This window comes from Cherax quadricarinatus, chromosome 33 (genome assembly GCF_038502225.1).
Source record: "Cherax quadricarinatus isolate ZL_2023a chromosome 33, ASM3850222v1, whole genome shotgun sequence".
Taxonomy (NCBI): domain Eukaryota; kingdom Metazoa; phylum Arthropoda; class Malacostraca; order Decapoda; family Parastacidae; genus Cherax; species Cherax quadricarinatus.
The window spans coordinates 22,242,658-22,265,704 of record NC_091324.1 but is presented as its reverse complement, the minus strand read 5'-3'; the positions used below and the strand labels follow the sequence as shown (position 1 = coordinate 22,265,704).

The following is a 23,047-nucleotide window of genomic DNA, read 5'->3' as shown; positions in this document are numbered from 1 at the left end:
TGAAGGATTGTTATGTGTAAGAATAGCTAGCTTTGTCCTTATTCTGTACCTTGTTCTGTGATCACACGCTAGCTGTCATATAGAATAAGGTAGCAGCACATTGATGGTGTAATCGATTTTTGCTGAAAAGAATACAACTGAAAGTGCGTAAGGAGTGAGGGATGGAAGTCATCAGCATCTAGCTGTTAGGTTTACTGATGATGTAGAATTCCCAAGCAAATAAATTCAGAGAGTTTTCACCTTGTTAATATCATGAGAGGCCTGGGTGGAGGGGAAGGGGTAATAGTGAGTAAGATAAATTGATAAGTGTAGCTTGGAGCCTGGTATGTGATATTTTAGATCTTGGCGCGCTAGTGTAGTGTTATACAGCTTGGTGTTGTGGTATGGTTTGGTATACTTGTGTTACACAGTCATTTGGTTTGTGGAACTTGTGTGACAGTGTAGTGTTGTATAGTGCAGTGGTGTAGTAAGGCTGCATAGTGTAGTGTTGTATAATGCGGTGGTGTAGTGAGGCTTCTACCGTGTGGTTCCTGCCTGCGGAGGTGAGAAATTTCCTTCAAAGAGAGTAGGTACAGGATGATGGCGAAGGGTTCTCGAGCCAAGGAATCAGAACTACCCTCCTCTTGGATCAGACTTGATCACCTGCCATTTTCCATCTGTTTAATAATGAGGAGTACCTTCTACATGGATAAATGAGTGGAGGTTTTGTTCTTATGGTTAGGTTCGTAAGTAGGGGTGCGTGCGCGCGCATAATTACAGGTAGCGGGACTTTCAGCACAACAAAACAATGCTTTCCATAACCTCTTAGTAATTATTACAGGTTATACTATTGTGCTTTTTCAAACCGGATGTTGTTTATGATACCAGAAACTGCAGCAGTAGTAGTTACAATATTAATCATGGTGGTAGTCACGATCCTCGCTATGTCTAAGAACGATATTTTTTTAGTGTGGCTGGTCGATACCTGGGTTACGTCACCTGTGTCTTGTTCGATAACTACGTTACCTGTGTTGTCTTGAAGCCGCTAGTGGTGGTGCACTCACGTTGGTCTTGTGATGTACGTCCCAAGGATACCACCATCTCTTTTGTTAGCAAGGAAATTACAACAATTAAACGTTTTGTGTAGTATAATGCCTTTGTCCTCTACGCAACTCTCTCTCTCTCTCTCTCTCTCTCTCTCTCTCTCTCTCTCTCTCTCTCTCTCTCTCTCTCTCTCTCTCTCTCTCTCTCTCTCTCTCTCTCCGTGTCTTGTCTTGACAATATTAGAGGATCTCGCTTTCATGGATTACAACAGTGTTACCGTAATTGCAAGGAAAATTATACCTGAAGGGTGTTTTCGGGGGTCAGTGCCCCTGCGCCACCGTCCCAGACTAGGGGGACATGGTGGATCTAGGTCTGATCAACCAGGCTGTTACTGCTGACCGCACGCAGTCCAATTACGAACCAAAGCCCGACTGAGAAACTTATTAGGTGTCCTCTTGAAAACAGCCAAAGATCTGTTGGCATTCCCTCTTGTTTATGAAGGGAGGCTGTTGAAAAGCGTTGGGACCTCTACACTTTTTGTGTTATCTGTGTACCCATGGCGCTCCTGCTTTTCATTGTGGATGTTTTGCACTGTCTGCCGATCCTCTTTCGTAGGGAGAGATTCCTGGGCGCAGATTTGGGACCGGTCCCAGGCTGGATAACAGAAGCATTCAAAACAAGAAATACCGAGCAGTTGATGATACTTTGAGTCTCTTGTTCTTTCTAGGCTTGAATATTGCTGTATACTGTCTTTTCAAAAAGTAGGAGAAATGTCAGAACTAGGTGTGGAAAGCATACAGAGAACCTTCATTGCATTGGAACACTTAGTCCCTGGAACTGTACTCCATGGGACATAGGTGAGAAAGATGCATTATAATTAGCACCTGAAAAATTCTGGATGGTTTGGTCCCAAACTGAAATTATTCTGCATGAAAGCAGGAGGCTTGACAGATGGTGCAAAGTAACTCCAATGAAAAGTGTTAAGGGACCTTGGCTCAACACCCTTTATGCATAAGGGATATTACCAATAAACCCTTAGCTGTCTTCAGGAGAGAACTCTACAGATTCCTCAAAACAGTTTCTAGTCAGTCGGGGTCTGGTGTATACATTGGACTGCGGTCGGCGGGTACCAGAAGCTTGATCAACCAGGCCAGCAACCAGGAGGCCTTATCTGGGACCGGGCTGGGGTGGGGGAGGTTGACCTCCGGAAGATAATCCAGGTATACTCCAAGCTGGTATTGAAATTTGACTTCTGTAATATAACGGTGAAGGAGGCATATACTGTATAGCATCACCTCCCACCACTACCTCCACTAAGTTCTTTCACACCTGCCACCACTATCTTCACTAACCTCTTCCACGCCTCCCACCACTAGCTTCACCACCCACACCCCTGTTCGTGCATGGCGGTCACGGGGGTGCAGTTGGGGGGGGGGTCAGAGTACGTGGAAGCAGGCAGCAGTATTGATCACCACTAGTGCCTGCTTCAACTCTTCTTATATCACTTCCGCATGCTTTTATCTTTACTGCTTATGTCGTCTCTGTCTTTAATAATACTTTCTTAACTGTCTTTACTTAAGCTTCTTTCTTCTCGTTACGACTTTCTTCACCTCATGGTAAACACCAGAGTAGTATACCTTAATAGATTTAGTAAAACCAGAATAAAAGGAATACTTTTTAAAGGATAATGATAGTCCAAACAAAATGGTTGGCTGTATAAATTACTTGAACAATTAATATTTTAACACTAGGAGAATAACATAATGTTACAGAGGAAAGTTTTTATTTATGATTTCTTAAGAGGGAGAAGGAAAGCTAAAATGTTAGGTAAAAGGAAATACGTGCAACTAATGTAACATTTCATTGCGTCATCCTTTTGCTCTCAAGAACTTTGTCAAGCCGTTAGGTTTGCTAGTCTAGTTTATATAAAATTATTAAAACTTGTGTTTAACCCAAATAAAATTAAAAGGAAGCAAAGAGGTGACAGAAGATAAATAAGAAACGTTTCAGTCTGAACAAATATCACGTGTTGTTCGAGAGTGCTTTCTAATGTAAGTAGCAGCTTAAGGTAACTGTGATGACAAACTGTTGCGTAATTTTCACTGTCAAAAATGTTTAATGTTCGGATGTTTTGTAGTGTTTGAAGCATTGGAGGAAAACCTTGTTTGTGAGCGTGTTACTAAGTAGCAAAGTTACTTGTATGTAATCTCGATATACACGAGAATGACTGACAGTATACTCTCGATATACAGAAGGACTGACAGTATAATTTTTATACACCCATAAATCCTGTTTCTTCTTCTATTGCTGTATGACGTGATTTTTCACTGTAATATATTCACATATATGTGTATATACAACCACTCCTTTTTTATTTATGCGTCAGAGTGGGTTTCTTAGCTCTCATAGACTAGCGTTCACTGCAGTACCAACATTGTGCGCGCTTACTGAAGCCTCCTGACCGTTTTGCACTGATACAGTTGTTATTTTTAATATTTCAAGACTATGCAAGCAGGCAGGTTAATCATGCATATTATTATTATAATCAAGGGGGAAGCGCTAAACCCGGAGGATTATACAGCGCTTGGGGGGGGATGTGGAAGGCATTCAGGCTTAATTCGGGGAACTGGAGCACAGATCCAATTCCCTAAATCAAGAGCCCCTTACCAACATAAAGGAACCTTCCTTGAGGGGTAATCATGCATAGATCTTGCATCAGTTTATATTGTATAACTGTATTAGTATTACCTGTTGTGTCCTAGTTTAGTCTGCCTGAAATGCTTTTCATAGCTATGGGGGATTTCCAGAAAAAAATGTAAAATACTATTTATTCCATCATGTAATATTTTTAATGTATTACTATTATTACTACTACTATATTATTATTGTTATTATTATTATCCATTTCCAAAATAGGAAACCTAGTGTGAAACCGGGCCGAGGGGGCTATGTGAACTGGGAGAAGCAGGGAGAGGGAGGAAGCAAGAATGGAGAGACGAAGGGAAGAAGTAGGAGGGGTCATAAAAAAAAAACCTTTGTAAGGAGGTCAGGTAGCGTGTGTCATGGAAGCCACTTTGTGAAGGGCGGCCACTCTTAAAATACCCGACTTCTCTCCCTTACTCCTCCCTTTAATACTCTTTAATACATGAGGGGAGGAGAGGGGAGAGGAGAGAGAAAAGGCTAAAGGGAGAGGAGGAATATTTAGTTAGTCCCTGCCCACACATTCCTGCGAAGCTTGCTCGCATTTCTTCAAATTTATGATTGTTTTGTTTTTTGTTTAATGAACTCGAGTTCTTTTCTTGCCGTTCTCAGATGAGGGAGCGTGTGGGTTTGAAAATGAGTGTGACAGTGTGCAAGTTTATTTTAGTATTTAAAACTAGCCTCCTCGTCTAGAAGTGTGACAGTGTGCTAGTGTGAAGGTTAATTTTGGTACTTTAAGTTAGAATAGCCCCTTCGTCTAGTTTTCATAACTTCCTATTTGATATGATAAACATAGCTGCGGCTGCTGTGCTATTTTTGTGTCCTTTTTTGTGATAATAAACCCTTAATCTTATAATCCTTATTACCGTATATATATATTTTTACTAATTCATGGACCTTCATGTCTCTCGCTCCTTTGTTTTCAACCTGCACTATTTTTGCTTTTATTGGATCTTTATTATTTCTGTTTAGTTTATAAATGGAATATGTTCTCCATGTAATACTGTTATAACTTCTTTCCGCTTTACCTAGCATTGCTGTAATGTTGCAGTATTGTGCAACATGTGGTGGTGGTTCATGTTGCACAAGTGGGCCATCAATACCATAATACCAAGAAACCTCCACATTTTCGTAAACATCGGATGTCTCTACATTAGTTTCAATAAAAATCCTTTTCTTGATTTTTTTTTTTTTTTTTGCTGGGCGAATGAGTTTGGGTGTGCTCACCTATATGTGGTTGCAGGGGTCGAGTTCAATAATGAATTCTCAAACTAGTTACCTGATGTAATTGAAAAGGGTTTGAAGGTCATTATTGTATCCACCAGGGCCGCGTCGATAAAGTTGGGGGGGGGGGAACCTGCAGTTACATTCCCCTCGTTCGATTCTCCTCTCTCGTGAAAAAAGTTGTAATTGGTTATTACTATCTTTTCCGAGACATACATGTATTATATAATTAATATTTATAAATATATATATATATATATATATATATATATATATATATATATATATATATATATATATATATATATATATATGGGAGCAATGGGCTAGTAACCCCTTCTCCTGTATACAATTACTAAAAAAAAGAGAAGAAGAAAAACTTTATAAAACTGGGTTGCTTAAATGTGCGTGGATGTAGTGCGGATGACAAGAACAGATGATTGCTGATGTTATGAATGAAAAGAAGTTGGATGTCCTGGCCCTAAGCGAAACAAAGCTGAAGGGGGTAGGAGAGTTTCAGTGGGGGGAAATAAATGGGATTAAATCTGGAGTATCTGAGAGAGTTAGAGCAAAGGAAGGGGTAGCAGTAATGTTAAATGATCAGTTATGGAAGGAGAAAAGAGAATATGAATGTGTAAATTCAAGAATTATGTGGATTAAAGTAAAGGTTGGATGCGAGAAGTGGGGTCATAATAAGCGTGTATGCACCTGGAGAAGAGAGGAATGCAGAGGAGAGAGAGAGATTTTGGGAGATGTTAAGTGAATGTATAGGAGCCTTTGAACCAAGTGAGAGAGTAATTGTGGTAGGGGACTTGAATGCTAAAGTAGGAGAAACTTTTAGAGAGGGTGTGGTAGGTAAGTTTGGGGTGCCAGGTGTAAATGATAATGGGAGCCCTTTGATTGAACTTTGTATAGAAAGGGGTTTAGTTATAGGTAATACATATTTTAAGAAAAAGAGGATAAATAAGTATACACGATATGATGTAGGGCGAAATGACAGTAGTTTGTTGGATTATGTATTGGTAGATAAAAGACTGTTGAGTAGACTTCAGGATGTACATGTTTATAGAGGGGCCACAGATATATCAGATCACTTTCTAGTTGTAGCTACACTGAGAGTAAAAGGTAGATGGGATACAAGGAGAATAGAAGCATCAGGGAAGAGAGAGGTGAAGGTTTATAAACTAAAAGAGGAGGCAGTTAGGGTAAGATATAAACAGCTATTGGAGGATAGATGGGCTAATGAGAGCATAGGCAATGGGGTCGAAGAGGTATGGGGTAGGTTTAAAAATGTAGTGTTAGAGTGCTCAGCAGAAGTTTGTGGTTACAGGAAAGTGGGTGCAGGAGGGAAGAGGAGCGATTGGTGGAATGATGATGTAAAGAGAGTAGTAAGGGAGAAAAAGTTAGCATATGAGAAGTTTTTACAAAGTAGAAGTGATGCAAGGAGGGAAGAGTATATGGAGAAAAAGAGAGAAGTTAAGAGAGTGGTGAAGCAATGTAAAAAGAGAGCAAATGAGAGAGTGGGTGAGATGTTATCAACAAATTTTGTTGAAAATAAGAAAAAGTTTTGGAGTGAGATTAACAAGTTAAGAAAGCCTAGAGAACAAATGGATTTGTCAGTTAAAAATAGGAGAGGAGAGTTATTAAATGGAGAGTTAGAGGTATTGGGAAGATGGAAGGAATATTTTGAGGAATTGTTAAATGTTGATGAAGATAGGGAAGCTGTGATTTCGTGTATAGGGCAAGGAGGAATAACATCTTGTAGGAGTGAGGAAGAGCCAGTTGTGAGTGTGGGGGAAGTTCGTGAGGCAGTAGGTAAAATGAAAGGGGGTAAGGCAGCCGGGATTGATGGGATAAAGATAGAAATGTTAAAAGCAGGTGGGGATATAGTTTTGGAGTGGTTGGTGCAATTATTTAATAAATGTATGGAAGAGGGTAAGGTACCTAGGGATTGGCAGAGAGCATGCATAGTTCCTTTGTATAAAGGCAAAGGGGATAAAAGAGAGTGCAAAAATTATAGGGGGATAAGTCTGTTGAGTGTACCTGGTAAAGTGTATGGTAGAGTTATAATTGAAAGAATTAAGAGTAAGACGGAGAATAGGATAGCAGATGAACAAGGAGGCTTTAGGAAAGGTAGGGGGTGTGTGGACCAGGTGTTTACAGTGAAACATATAAGTGAACAGTATTTGGATAAGGCTAAAGAGGTGTTTGTGGCATTTATGGATTTGGAAAAGGCGTATGACAGGGTGGATAGGGGGGCAATGTGGCAGATGTTGCAAGTGTATGGTGTAGGAGGTAGGTTACTGAAAGCAGTGAAGAGTTTTTACGAGGATAGTGAGGCTCAAGTTAGAGTATGTAGGAAAGAGGGAAATTTTTTCCCAGTAAAAGTAGGCCTTAGACAAGGATGTGTGATGTCACCGTGGTTGTTTAATATATTTATAGATGGGGTTGTAAGAGAAGTAAATGCGAGGGTCTTGGCAAGAGGCGTGGAGTTAAAAGATAAAGAATCACACACAAAGTGGGAGTTGTCACAGCTGCTCTTTGCTGATGACACTGTGCTCTTGGGAGATTCTGAAGAGAAGTTGCAGAGATTGGTGGATGAATTTGGTAGGGTGTGCAAAAGAAGGAAATTAAAGGTGAATACAGGAAAGAGTAAGGTTATGAGGATAACAAAAAGATTAGGTGATGAACGATTGAATATCAGATTGGAGGGAGAGAGTATGGAGGAGGTGAACGTATTCAGATATTTGGGAGTGGACGTGTCAGCGGATGGGTCTATGAAAGATGAGGTGAATCATAGAATTGATGAGGGAAAAAGAGTGAGTGGTGCACTTAGGAGTCTGTGGAGACAAAGAACTTTGTCCTTGGAGGCAAAGAGGGGAATGTATGAGAGTATAGTTTTACCAACGCTCTTATATGGGTGTGAAGCGTGGGTGATGAATGTTGCAGCGAGGAGAAGGCTGGAGGCAGTGGAGATGTCATGTCTGAGGGCAATGTGTGGTGTGAATATAATGCAGAGAATTCGTAGTTTGGAAGTTAGGAGGAGGTGCGGGATTACCAAAACTGTTGTCCAGAGGGCTGAGGAAGGGTTGTTGAGGTGGTTCGGACATGTAGAGAGAATGGAGCGAAACAGAATGACTTCAAGAGTGTATCAGTCTGTAGTGGAAGGAAGGCGGGGTAGGGGTCGGCCTAGGAAGGGTTGGAGGGAGGGGGTAAAGGAGGTTTTGTGTGCGAGGGGCTTGGACTTCCAGCAGGCATGCGTGAGCGTGTTTGATAGGAGTGAATGGAGACAAATGGTTTTTAATACTTGACGTGCTGTTGGAGTGTGAGCAAAGTAACATTTATGAAGGGATTCAGGGAAACCGGCAGGCCGGACTTGAGTCCTGGAGATGGGAAGTACAGTGCCTGCACTCTGAAGGAGGGGTGTTAATGTTGCAGTTTAAAAACTGTAGTGTAAAGCACCCTTCTGGCAAGACAGTGATGGAGTGAATGATGGTGAAAGTTTTTCTTTTTCGGGCCACCCTGCCTTGGTGGGAATCGGCCGGTGTGATAATAATATATAAATATATATATATATATATAATCAGATAATCAGTCAGTCATACTCTATAAGATTTAAAATTCACAGTATTAAAATGCTATACAAGATTGGAAATGTGAGTATATTCCAAATAATAATTAAAAAAAAAACTTTTTTATCGTCACGACTTTTAAATGAACATAAATGGAATATGCATTGCGTATATTTTTGTGAATTTTAACCACTCCATTTGCATACCTGGCACACGCTAGAGGCCGCACTGAAGTGATATTGAAAGTGTGTGTGTGTGTGTGTGTGTGTGTGTGTGTGTGTGTGTGTGTGTGTGTGTGTGTGTGTGTGTGTGTGTGTGTGTGTCTGTCTGTCTGTCTGTCTGTCTGTGTCTGTGTGTGCGCGTGTCTGTCTGTGTGTTTGTGTCTGTGTGAATAATATGTATATACACATACATACATAACCACAGGGAAAGTTGGATGACTACGTGGGGTCAGTAATAACATCCTAGTTGATCAGACCTGGAGCAACGAGGAGGCTTAGTCTACGACCGGACAATGGGGAAATTTACTCCTGAAAACATCTTTCAAGTATTCCGTGTACTTGAAACCATCAACTGGTCAATTGTTGTATTACTGAGAAGGTTTCCCTGTTGAAAGTTTTTTTTTTACAACAATATACAGTCAAACCACTTAGTCGAGCAGAGAAGGAATAGAAAGAACTTGGGGGTAAAATTATAGGCTGGATAACTGAACTTTTAACTTGTCTTTTGTGTGATGTTGGGTTGGGCTGGTCCGGTCATCAACACCATGTTACTACATACTCTTGTGGAGTGTAAAAGCCCCGGAGAGCAGATGGTGGATAGTTTTAGTGAAGTGAAGTGTTGTTAGTGGGGGTTGGGTGTTGGTGATGTAGTGGGGCACTGGTCTGTGGATGGGGTGGTGATGGAGGTGGACTGGTGGTGGGGTTGGGGAGGAAGGAAGTTGTAAGACGAAGATAGATATGTTTTCTTAACACAAGTGATTTTGTAAACATCTCTATCCAGTAGCTCCACTTCAGAACTCAGTGGCTGCACCCAGACTTGTTTGAATATGTTTTCAGGACTCTTAGCCTACACTTAAATCGCCTAGGAGTCCGGGGAGTTAGATACATTTTTAACCTAAGTTGTACCCTTTAGGAGTGAAGTTTCCATTAAAATGGTACACATTACTGTCGTTTATAAACTCGTAAGTCTTTAGTGATACAGGTTAGGCATAAACACAGCGCCACTAGTAACAGAAGTTACTCATCCACAACTCTTTCACGAAAATAATTTCGTATATCCCATCTAAATCTGAATTTATCCAATATGAATCCTTTGAGTTATACTTTAGTTCCGATATTCTCAGCACCATGTTTACAGCCTTTCTACCTGTCTTCCACTTTTATATTTCGCTTATATCTCCCCTCATTGTAAGTCTCTCGAGAGGGTGCATGGTCAGGACTCCCAGTATATCTTCGTTTGAAAAATTCCTCATACATTTGATTAATTTTGTCATCCTCTGTTTGTTTTCTAATGCATTTATATTATTTTCTAGTCTGGAGACCAGAACCGCTCAGCATTTTAAGTGATTCTTAATAATGTGTAGAGCTATAGAATAACTTTTGAACTCTAATTGCTTACAGTTGTTATTACGGACTCGACGCTGTATCGGCTTCAGATTTCTGCTTACCATAACTCCCAAGTGTTTTTCACATTCTGTATCATAAAATTGGAGGTAATTGCATTTTCCCATTACTGTATAACAGCTGTTGAAGTTGGCTGATACTCAATTAGGTTATGGAAGTAATTTAACTACTCCTTAATTAGTTTAGGAAATAGGTTTTATCGAGGGTTTGTACACGCTCGTGGACCAACATACGCGCGCACGCAAGCGTACAGTGCCTTAGGTGAGTTATGGTTGTGTGTAGGTCACCTGTAGTCACTTCCAGAGGTCGCCACCCTCGCGGCCCGGTCGCGGGCCAGGCCTCCTGGTTGCTAGCCTGAACGATCAGGCTGTTGTGCCCGACGCCCTCGGTCCAATGTATGGACCACAGCCCGGCTGATCAAGAACTGATTTGAGGAACCTGTCGACTTTCCTCTGGAGGACAGGCGGGGATCTAGTAATTCCCCTTATGCACAAAGGGAGTGTGTTGAAGACTCGTGATCCCTTTACACCTACCGAATTCTTCATTGGAGGTATGTTGCACTGTCTATCAAGCCTCTTGTGTTCATATTTAGTGATTTCCGGGTGCAGATTTGGGACCAATTTCTCCAGATTTCCAGTTGCAGATTGTGTATATTTCTCGCCTACTTTCTGTGGAGTACAGTTCTAGGGACTTCAAGCTCTCCCAATATAAATTTGGTGCTTCGCTGAGTTTATACGAGCTGTTAAGGTTCTGCTACTTCTCCTGCCTTGAAGGGAATACAGCAATATTCCATCCTAAATTGAAAGAGTGATTTGGAGAGTCATCATTGACTTGGCATTTTGTTTTGAAAGTTCTAGTTATCCAGCGATAATGACGTTGTTTCGCTATATTGAATGATCTGAGCTTGTCTTGTACTGTGATCTTATTTTTATTTCCTCAATCCTTCCGTAACGCAGTAACAGATTTTTGTGCTCACTATTGTCACAGTGGCCCACTAGAAAACTTGGTTGATATCACACTCATGCTGTGTATAAAGCATGTTATACATGATTATACACATGTATTAAAATAGCTATTCATACCTATTAATGCGTCCTATGCAGAGTTTGTATTGGTATTCATGGCAAATGTTGAGAGAAGCGAGAATTACACTCATAATGAAACAACGAAGCTCTTTTGACATTTAAATTGTGTAGTTAAGGTTACCCTTTGTGTCAGTGAAGCGGGAAATGGAATATCGGATGAAATATCACTGTGGCTCGTAGCTCGCGTAGTAGGGCCTTCAGCTAGCATCCGAGGGACCTGGGTTCGATCTCAGCACACATGGAAAAGGAGCATGGTTTCCTTACATCTTCAGCCTTCACGTTATCGAGGAACGCCAGAAGGGTGGATATCCTCAGAGCTCAACCCTTTTTCTGTTGTGGTAAAGGCCACATTTTTATATATGCTACATATTCCCTTCAGTGGTAGAGGAAAGGGGAAGGAAGCCTTGATGCTGGTGAAGGACTGGAAGAATTGGAAGTGTCATCACCTTCAAACCTGATTGCTTCTCCTTCCAGACGCACTTTTTTACGAATATTAAGGCAGTTTTTCTCCTCCAAACCTGCATAATATTGACTTTGTAAATATGTTACTATTGAAAGTTATGCCCATACTATACCAAGGACCCCAGTAGAAATGTCATCTTGACTTTTTTGGGGGTTATTCTAGGTAATTTACACACAGGATAAACTATGTAAGATAATTGCACTTATATGTACCTATACCTTACGCCTGCAAAGTTCTTACAGATGCAAATTTTAATTGAGCCTGGGTATTCACCCTCAACTTGTGGGACAGTGTTGTGTGTGGAGCGTCCACAGCCCCAGTGACTTGGTTATAACAAGTGATGTCGCCCTGACCATGTTATCGACCACAGGCACCCCCACACCATTCCGTGTCCCTGACGACACCACACGACTCTTTCCAAGTCTCCTACGAGACTCCACTCCTCTTCCTCATGCTCTAACTACCCCTACACATCCCTCCTGTCTTCCTGGTGACCTCCATACGCTCCTGATTGCCCCACACGATCCTTCCTACCTCACCGACGCCTTTTATCATGCCCTGAAGCCCCATACACATCCCTACTGTCTTCCCTACAGGATCCTTCCTGACGACCTCCATACGCCCCTCCTGCCTCTCGGACGACAGCACTCTATAGTTGTTGGCTGATGGTGTGGATCACATCCTAGCCATATTTCGTTAAGCCCTCAGCGCAGGCAGGAAAACTAATCCCTCGAATAAATGCCGAAGATAATCAGTACTATAGAATCATACGCGCATATAAACAGAAACATAAGGAAGGATCTGTATATTTTGACCGGTTCAGATATTCCTCATTTGGTGGGAAGGTCGAAATATTCATATCTTCCTTCATCTCGGTGTTTGTGTACGTGAAGGCTTTACCTTGGTATTGACATGTTCATTACACTTTGATGCTCCTGTGATGGGTCAAGTTTGCAAAATCAAAATTAATGACTATAACAAACAGTAATTTCTACACTTCATTTTCACCTTTATTCAAATTTATATACCTGTAGGACAGTTATCTTTGAATATGCAGTTTAATCCGCATTTGTGTTATTTAGTTTCTCTTCTATTCATCCTGGTTGACTGTATTTTGTGCAATTCAAGCGAACCATATTTCTGTAATTCAGATGGTTTTTGTAATAATGTTGGTAGAATTGCCGACAATATGTTAGATAAAAGGACATGTTCACATAATGCGACATTTTATTGCGACAATGTTTCGCTCACATTTCTCGTGACATGTTGCCACAGTAAAATGTCGCGTTAGTTGCACATGTCATTTTCCCTAACAGATGGTTCTTGTTTCTCAGGAAAATCTTTTTGACGCGAGTCTTGGTCAGTCTTGTTCAAGGGCTGAACATCTAGCTGTCTGATGCTAGGGTTTACATACCTAATGAAAACAAAAAATCACTATATTGGTATGTTGATTCAGCGTCACTGGATCAGTTTCAAACCCTGCCTCAGGTTACCCTCGGAAATTATATCACATCAAATTAGATAACCTCACACTGTCTCACTCCTGTCCTCTACGTTAAACAACGAGCCTGTTTTTCCAACTAATTATGGAAAGCAATGCCACCCCTCGCTGTCATATTTTATCCTTCCGCTCATGTAATTTACTAATGCCTATCGATGCGTATAAAATAGGTTAATTAAATAGTTATTTTCGTCTTGACATAGTTCATGTAAAAATGGACGAACTTGCTATTTAGAGGATGGTTGAAAATCCCAACTAACTTGCCCAGAATCACACAGGCGTTTTGCATAATGAGAACAATAGAGCATTTAGAGTAATTTTTTTTGACGCCAGTTTGTGGGGTATTGTGTATGCGAGGTTGTAATGACTAGTACAGAAGCAGAGGCAGCTCGTGCCTCATATAATGGTCTCTTAAATGAGCGCCTTGTTGCCGTCTGACACTTATTCACTTCACTCTCCTCGACCCTCAGATTTATACGGAAATATGAATGAACTTTTGTTTTTACCTTGGCAACTTGTAGTCAAGTTCGACGTGATAACTGACCTGCTGAGTTCTTCATTGGACAGATATGACACGTAAATGGTTTCTTTTTATTTTGTAAACAATGTTTATTTATACACAAAAAAGGTGAATAATAATAATAAATACTTTTTAACACCGGCCGTCTCCCACCGAGGCAGGGTGACCCGACGAAGAAAACACTTCCATCTTTCTAAATCTGAAGTCGTCCAACTTGATTCCAGTGTTTAGTATTTTCTTGTTTAGATATCCTCAATGCCCTATTTATATTCCTTGGACAGATATCTAAAGTCAGTGCCGGATCAGCCGAGCCGTGGTTCGTACGTTGGACAGCATGCGGCCAGCAGTAACAGCCTCGTTGATCAGGCCCTGATCCACCGGGAGGCCTGGTCGTGGGCCCGGCCACGGTAGCGTTGATCCCCGGAATACCCTCCAGGTAGACTTCTATACTTTAATCATCTGGCAATTAATTATAATGCATCATGCATTTTTATCCGTGTTTTACAAAACTATCCATGGTCAGTTTAAAGCATTCATATATATATATATATATCATTTTTAACAAGCGAGGCAGCCTACACAAATGTAAATTGAATAACCACGCACACTAAAGGTCAACCGTCATTAATGCTAGGCTAAATATAGACTATTACACACAGGTGTCTCCTTTAATAATTCATAACAACGATTTGAGAAAAAAAAACTCGGCTGGAAAGCAGGTTGAGAAGTTGGGTATATTTCCTTTCACTTGTCCCTGTTCACCTAACAGTAAATAGGTACTCGGTTAGTAGGTAGTGTACCTTAAATAAGGTTTTGATATAAATGCAGATTTAGTGCTTTCGGCCTATCTAAGGCCTCAGCCTGTAAATTCGTGTTAAAAAATATAACGACCCCAATGGAAATAAGTCTTGATTTTTTTGGGTTATCCAAGGTAATTTAAACATGTTACTATATATGATAATTTGTGCAACTTATTTGTGTATCTGTACCTAAATAAACTTCTTTACTTACTAGATATGATGGTTCTGGACAGACCGATATATTCTCTAAAAGTTTTTTCTCCAAATTATGGGTGAGTTGTGACTTATACTAACCCGGGTATTGTAACTTGATACACAGGCTTAACTATCTTGCATCGCCCGAGTTGTGACAGCGTTCACATTGTCTCATTGTTTACTACCCTGGTGGGGAGGGACCCAGGGATACCCTCCGCACCCATCCATCTCGCTCTCCTTCCCACCTTCCCCTCCCTCTTGTGATGATGATGATGATGATGATGGTTGCATGTTGACCCAGTGTGACTGACGACCTTAATCGTCCTTTTTGTAAAGGAAGAGGTAAAATTAAATGTGTGGATGGACGGGGAACAGGAGGGATCAAATGGAAAGGGAGGAAGAAATGAAGGAAACTAGGAAGAAAAGTAGATGGAATAAGAGATAATGGAAAGGCCAGGGGTTATGGGGAGAAGAGAGGGTTGTATGATGGTTGCTTCATGGGTAATATGGAGAAGTACGGGGTTGTGTGGTGGTGGCCAAAGGGTGGATGGTCAACAGCTGTAGAAGGAACTGGGTAATAGAATTTTAGCAGAGGCCGAGTGATGCGGGCTGGTGGTGGTGGTGGGAAGCAAAGATTGCTGGGGAAGTGGCTAGTTGATGGGAATGGTGGTGGAACAAGTGTAGTGGGAGGTGCTGGTTGACCTGGCTGAATAGTGGTTATGATGGGAATGGTAAGGGTTAGTGATAACAGATTGGGTTGATAAATATAATAATTATGAATACGTGCTAGTACATGTGTAAAGGAGAAAGTGTGAGACCCCAAGGTTCATACCTCTTAATTCTCTATATAGGTGAGATTTGGAGAGCTGGAATGTTGCTGTACACTAACGGACGAATTGCAGATCTAGAGAATGTTTCACTGCAAGTATAGGTTCAGTGAAGCACCTAAATTACTGGGAACGTTTTGAAGTCCCTTGACCTGTAATCCTTGGAACAAAGACGAGAAAGATGCATCATAATATACACCTGGAAAATCATAGAGGCTGGTCCTGAATCTGCGCACACAAATCACTCCCAACGAAAGCAAGATGCTCGGCAAATAGTCCAAAATATTTTAAGTCGCTTGTTCTCTCTTAGCTGGAATATTGCTGTACACTAACAGCCCAGTTCAAGGCAGGCAAAGTTACAGATCTAGAGAATATACAGAAAACCTTCACTGCACGCATAAGTTCAGTCAAACACCTTAATTATTGGGAACGTTTGAAGTACCTTGATCTGTACTCCGCGGAACGTAGGCGAGAAAGATGAATCATAATTTACACCTGGAAAATCATAGAGGGACTGCACACAAATCACTCCCTACGAAAGCAAAAGACTGGGCAGACGGTGCCACATACCCCCAATGAAAAGCAGGGATTACCTGGAGGTTATTCTGGGGATCAACGCCCCCGCGGCCCGGTCCATGACCAGGCCTCCCAATGGATTAGGGCCTGATCAACTAGGCTGTTACTGCTGACCGCACGCAGTCCAACGTACGAGCCACAGCCCGGCTGATCCGGCACTGACTTTAGGTATCTGTCCAGCTCTCTTGAAGGCAGCCAGGGGTTTATTGGCAATTCCCCTAATGCTTGATGGGAGGCTATTGAACAGTCTTGGGCCCCGGACACTTATGGTATTTTCCCTTAGTGTACCAATGGCGCCCCTACTTTTAATTGGGGGCATTTTGCATCGCCTGCCCAGTCTTTGCCATAAGTACGTTAAGAGGAAACGCAGTAAGGCAGTTCAACAGCCTACTATCATAAGGGGGGATTACCAATAGACCCCTGGCTATCTTCAAGAGGGAACTGGACAGATATCTAAAGTCAGTGCCCAATCAGACGGGCTGTTCGTACATTGGATTGCGTGCGGCCAGCAGTAACACGCTCGTTGATCATGTCCTGATCCGCCAGGAGATCTGGTCGAGAACCAGGTCGTGGGGGCGTTAACCCACGGAACAGCCTCCAGGTAAGTAGACTTCAAGTAGACCACATCTCCTTAGTAGCTACTTAACGTCATTAATGAAGTCTTCCATCTCAGGCTGACTAATTTCATTGCCTCGTACGCTTCGTTCCATGTGATGGAATATCCTAGTCCTAAACTCTACCTTTTCTTACCTAAGCTCAAGGCCGTCGTAAAAGCAGTTGTAATGGAAATATGTGAAAGTGGGCCAGTTACTTTACATTTCTTCAATCTTCCCGATGGGTCCTGTTACCTCATACCTTAAGTCTCGTCTTTATACAATATTGCCTGAATTGGCGTTATTTAATATAATAAAAGATAATTTGGTTTAACGTTTACCTAACCTAAATAAAGTCTAAAAAATAAGGCTTAAAAATATTTAATTTGGTGTTAGGATGAAATTTCACAGGGAAAGAGCTTGTTTTCCCGCTTTCATAAAAAGCGTAGCCGCACATCTATAGAATAACTTGCACACTGCGTTCCCATGTAACTCGTATGGATTGGAATAGCTTAGCAGCATATGTTTCCGCCACGTGTAGCAACAACACACAGCGTATGTTACCGATTTTGTCGAATAAAACAAAACTAAGAAATGGATTGTCTGCTAAGATGGTTTCCGTGTGCTGGCAGACTAGTAGGCCTTATCTTGGTCCCCCCAGACTCTCGTAAATAACTGCCGATCCTCTCCTGCCCATTCCCTTCCCCTGACAGTCCCTTCCCCTCATCCATCCCCTCTACCCCTCACTCTACTGTAAGCCTCTCCCCATAGCAACGCTAGCCTCCCGCATTCCTGCAGATCGGCTCTCCTCTCCCCTCACTCACTACCCCTCGCTTTCTTACCAAGCATCCCTCCCCTAACTTCATTTCACATCCCTGTCTTGCATATTTCTTCGCCACCCTACCCTTCGTTTCTTTACCCTTCCCCCACCCAACCCTTCGCTTCTTTACCTTTCTGCTCCTATCCTTCGTTTCTCTACCTTTCACCTCCTTTCACTTGCCCTTCTGTGCCGTATCAGTTATTCTCCTCTCGTGTGTCACAATTTTTCCACAATCTTCCCTGGTCTCCCCCACCAGTGTATGTAATCGCCTATATGTGGTTTCTTGGGTTGAGTCTTAGTTGCTGGTTCCGCCTCTCAACTTGCCGCTTGCCAGTCACTTCCTCTTAACCTTGTGGTCCCTATCGTACCTGTTCTTAAAACTATGTATGGAGCCAGCCTCACCCACTTTGTCGAGGGCAATTCACTTCCCCCATTACCCTGAGACTGAAGAAATACTATTTGACGTTTCTGTGGCTCATCTGTATCTTACCTTTGTTTTGCCCCCAGGTACTTGTTTTCCGCCTCAAAGAGCGTATGCTCATATACCCTATCAGTTCCTCTGAGTATATTGTATGTTATCATGTCTCCCCAGTTTCTTTTGTTTTTCAATGTCGTTAGAATCAGTTTAGTTAGCTTCTCGTAACTCATGGGCGTCAGGCCTATTGGGCTTTGTCTACTCATAAAGCTGTGTATTGAGTTTGCCTCCACTACTTAAGAACATAAAGAAGAAGCAATGCAACAGGCCTACTGGCTTGTTGCAGTACTCCCACTTAAGAATGAAGGTGCACCGCTGCAGCAGCCCCACTGGCCCAAACTTCATCAAGTTCATTCCGCCTTTCAAGCACTCTGAGATTAAAGAAATACCGGCAATATGTAAATTAGACACACTATGCGGGTTATGACATTTTATTTATGAAGATATTTCGTCCACCAGGGTCTTGGACGAAACAACATCGTCGTCGTCTTCAAGATAACGTGCAATTTGCGTAGAGGTTCCTTATTTTCGTGTACATCTCCATAGTTCGTCTGGTTCCTCGGTTGTCATCCGCTCCCCTCCCCTTTGATCCTGTCCTCTTAATCCTGCACCTTTGATCTTGTCCTCTTGATCCAGGCTTAGAGACCAGGCTCTCTCTCTTTTAACAATATGTTCATTATGCCTTCGTTTGTTTTTCAGCTTGTAGGTATTATGTATCTCTTAATCCCAAGTTGTTATATCATATGACGTGAAGTGTTAAAAGTTACATTAAGTGGTGTGTTCAGGTAGATTAACGGCTGTAAAAAAAAGGAAAGCGATTTGTGGACGGTGGATCGAGCTCCTTATTCTTGTGGCGAATGACCAGCACAAGTTTAGTGCTTTAAATAATAATAATAGTAATAGGGACTGTAGTTAAACACAGTAGGCTGTTCTAGGCTTGGTTAGGCTGGATCACATTTTGTTCAGTTTAACTAGGTTAGGTTCAGCTAGGTTAGATCGTCGTTGTTTAACAGTTTAGACAAGTTGAGCTGTGTCCACCAGTGCTCGATCAGCCAGGCTGTGGTTCGTACTTTGGATTACGTGCGTCCAGCAGTAACAGCTTGGTTGATTAGGCCCTGACCCACCAGGAGGCCTGGTCAAGAACCGGGCCGCGAGGACGTTGACCCCAAGAACAACCTCCAGGAAGACCCATTATAATCTAATAGCTTCTGGAACAATATAGGCTTCGCGAGCCTGTAGAACTTATTCATGTAATATTAACGCCATGCAACTGTATACATGTTTGTAACATGTAATATTTACGCTCTTGAACATACACAACAGAGTAGTAATAAACAGTGTTCCGGGTTGCATATTTTTTATTCTGAAATTTCATTTTGTCGTTGATTAATTCAGGTTAAGTCGTGTGTATGCCAACTGCCTCCACCAGATGAGGCAGCCCAGTTGAGCATGCACGAGTGGTTTCCATCCCCCCCCCCCACCATCCTACTTGCCTTCTCTCCCCAGCCCCAAGACTGTGGTAGTAGTTGTAGTGCTGGGGGTGTTGGTATTAGTAATAGCAGTGGCGGTAGTAAGGGTTATCGTAGTTGTAATGGTAGTGGTGGTGGTAGTAGCAGTGGTGATGGTATTAGTAGTGATAGTTCTTCTGGCGCCTTTACTATTTATCCTCATAGCGGACATAGATAAAAACTCAGAGTTCCCTATCATTTGCAGATACCAAAATAAGCATGAAAATCACCTCGGTAGACTAGGCCATGAAAAAGTGCGGGAAGATTTTAACAAAATCTTTAAGTGACCAATGGAAAATAATATGACTTTCAATAGTGAAAAGTTTCAGTTACTTAGATATGGAAAGACTGAAGAACTAGTGAGAGACTGAGATTATACAAACTTCAAGATCACCAGTTAGAACGAAATGAAAGATCTGGGCGTAATAATGTCATCTGATCTTTCTTTCAAAGAACACAGGGAAACTATCACGAAAATCAGGAAAATAACGGAGTTGATAGCGAGACCTGTCAAAACAAAGGAAATAGTGCCAAAGGGGATGGGTCATTGGGTTAATCGGGGGGGGGGGCATGGACCTGCTCCGCATGGGTCAGTAGGCCTGTTGCAGTGTTCCTTCTTTCTTATGTTCTTATAAATCACTCATTCTCTCTCGCTTAGAATATTGACGACTCCTTTCAGGGCAGGAGACATATTAGAGCTGGAATAGATAGATCATATACGGCCCGCATAGAGCCAGTAAAGCATTTAAATTACTGGAAACACTTCAAAGTCCTAAATATGTACTTTCTGGAGCTGAGAAATACACGGTAATATATATGTGGAAAGTGTTTGAGCAAGAACTGCAAGAAACCCCCCTCACGTGCCCTAAGTACGATATGTACATGGGTGAAATTCCACAGTCACTTAAAACAACGGATATAGCCCCACTCCATAAAGGTGGCAGCAAAGTATTAGCTAAGAACTATAGACCACTAGCTCTGACGTCCCACATCATAAAAATTTTTGAAAGAGTGCTAAGAAGCAGGATTGCAAATCACCTGGATTCCCAAAATCTGCACAGTCCAGGGCAGCATGGGTTCAGGGCAGGTCACTCCTGCCTCTCACAACTACTGGATCACTATGATATGGCCTTGGATGCACTGGAAGAAAATCAGAATGCAGATGTAATATACACAGACTTCGCAAAAGCATTTGACAAATGCGATCATGGCGTAATAGCCCATAAAATACGTGCTAAAGGAATAACTGGGAAAGTGGGGAGATGGATCTTAACTTCCTAACAAATCGAATACAAAGAGTAGTGGTCAACAGAGTTAAATCGGAGGCTGCCATAGTGAAGAGCTCTGTTCCACAAGGCACAGTACTCGCCCCCATCTTATTCCTTATCCTCATATCAGACATAGAGATATACATCACAGCACCGTATCATCCTTTGCGGATGATACTAGGATCTGCACGAGGCTGTCATCTGCTGAGGACGCGGCTAACCTCCAAGAAGATATAAACAAAGTTTTCCAGTGGGCAACGGTAAACAATATGATGTTCAATGAGGACAAATTCCAACTACTTCGTTATGGAAAACTGGAGGAGATAATAACTAGAACAGAGTATACGACAGACTCTGGCCATACAATAGAGCGGAAAAATAATGTTTACCTGGAGAGAGTTCCGGGGGTCAACGCCCCCGCGGCCCGGTCTGTGACCAGGCCTCCTGGGAATAGTAATGTCTGAGGATCTCATTTTCAAGGATCACAACAGTGCCACGATCGCACGTGCAAAGAAAATGATAGGATGGATAATGAGAACTTTCAAAACGAGAGATGCCAAGCCAATGATGATCCTTTTCAAATCACTTGTTCTCTCTAGGCTGGAATACTGCTGTACATTAACATCTCCATTCAAAGCAGGTGAAATCGCAGATCTAGAGAGTGTACAGAGATCCTTTACTGCACGTATAAGTTCTGTCAAGCACCTTAACTACTGGGAACGCTTGGAAGCACTTGACTTGTACTCGTTGGAACGCAGGAGGGAGAGATATATCATAATCTACACTTGGAAAATCTTGGAAGGAATGGTCCCAAATCTGCACACAGAAATCACTCCCTACAAAAGTAAAAGACTGGGCAGGTGATGCAAAATGCCCCCAATAAAAAGTAGGGGCGCCATTGGTACACTAAGGGAAAACACCATAAGTGTCCGGGGCCCAAGACTGTTCAACAGCCTCCCATCAAGCATTAGGGGAATTGCCAATAAACCCCTGGTTGCCTTCAAGAGAGAGCTGGACAGATACCTAAAGTCAGTGCCGGATCAGCCGGGCTGTGGCTCGTACGTTTGACTGCGTGCGGCCAGCAGTAACAGCCTAGTTGATCAGGCCCTGATCCATCGGGAGGCCTGGTCATGGACCGGGCCGCGGGGGCGTTGATCCCCGGAATAACCTCCAGGTAAGACCTGGTCCCAAGTGTGCACACTGCCATAACAACATACTGGAGTGAGAGAAATGGGAGAACATGTAAAATAAACCCTGTGATAAACAAGGGCGCTGTGCACACAATAATAGAACGTTGTAACAACATTCGTGAGCCTAGACTGATTAACACTGTACCACAAGATATCAGAAACACTGCCGGAACAAGTGTAGAACTTATCCGAGGAAATTGGAAATGCATCTCCGTTCGCCAAGTGCCAGACCAACCAGGCTTTGATGAATATGTAGACCAGAAGGCTGCCGGCAGTAACAGCCCGGTTGATCAGGCTAGTACCAGACAAGCCTGGCTCAGTGCCTGACTGCGAGAGAAGGTAGTGGTAATAGTAACAGCAGGTGCACACGAATAAGCAGCAGCAGCAGCAAGTACACGTACCAACAAACAGCAGCAGCAGGAATAGGTACACCCACGAGTAGGTCTGCTTTAAGTGGGCTGTGTAGTAAGGTGGTGTGTAGGGGAAGGGGGGGGGGGAGGACTGATGGTCTCCGTCAGACAGTTCAGAACCAGGAGGAACTGGGTCACTGGGCTATACTCTCTCTAGCGTTTCACAGGAAGAGGTTAGAGCCCTCCATCTCTCTTCCATCCTTCTTACCATTTTAACTATCTCCACCACTACCACTTTCACCACTTCACCAACACCGTTAATCATCCACCTTTGTCAGCTTCACCACCACTGCAGCGAAGCACTATGCCAACTCTCAGCAGCGAGGGCACCTACCCCATGCACCTTCAACAGTGAGACACCGCGCCGTGCACCTGTCTCGTGACACAGTGCACGGACTCTGCCCTGGCTGGGATCATCACCTTTAACCCCGTGGAGCTGCAGGTGGCGTAGTAACGATTTTGAGGCAGCAGCAGGAGCGTCTGCTTGCTGCTGTGTCACCCTCCCACCTGGCCCAAAATACTCACAGAGGTAAATTTAGCACAGGCAATTACCTCTTGTTTGCTTGTCTCTGTGATGCTGTGAAACTGGAGCGATGGGAATGGGAGAGTGATGGAAATGGAAGAGTATGGGAATGAGGCAGTTGAAAGTAATTACAAGTCTGTAATAATAAT

At 42.5% G+C, this 23,047-nt stretch overlaps 1 protein-coding gene across 6 annotated transcripts in view; it reads left to right on the top strand.

Moving 5' to 3' along the window:
• Window positions 1–23,047, top strand: part of LOC128693989 (uncharacterized) — a 137,999-nt gene that overhangs the window by 39,647 nt on the left and 75,305 nt on the right. Inside the window, exon 2 of one of the 6 annotated variants that reach the window (XM_053783953.2) lies at window positions 13,995–14,149. The exons of the other annotated variants lie outside the window; for them this stretch is intronic. The gene's annotated coding sequence lies outside the window, so the exon portion shown is untranslated. The remainder of the gene's footprint in view (window positions 1–13,994; window positions 14,150–23,047) is intronic. 6 annotated transcript variants of the gene reach the window in all.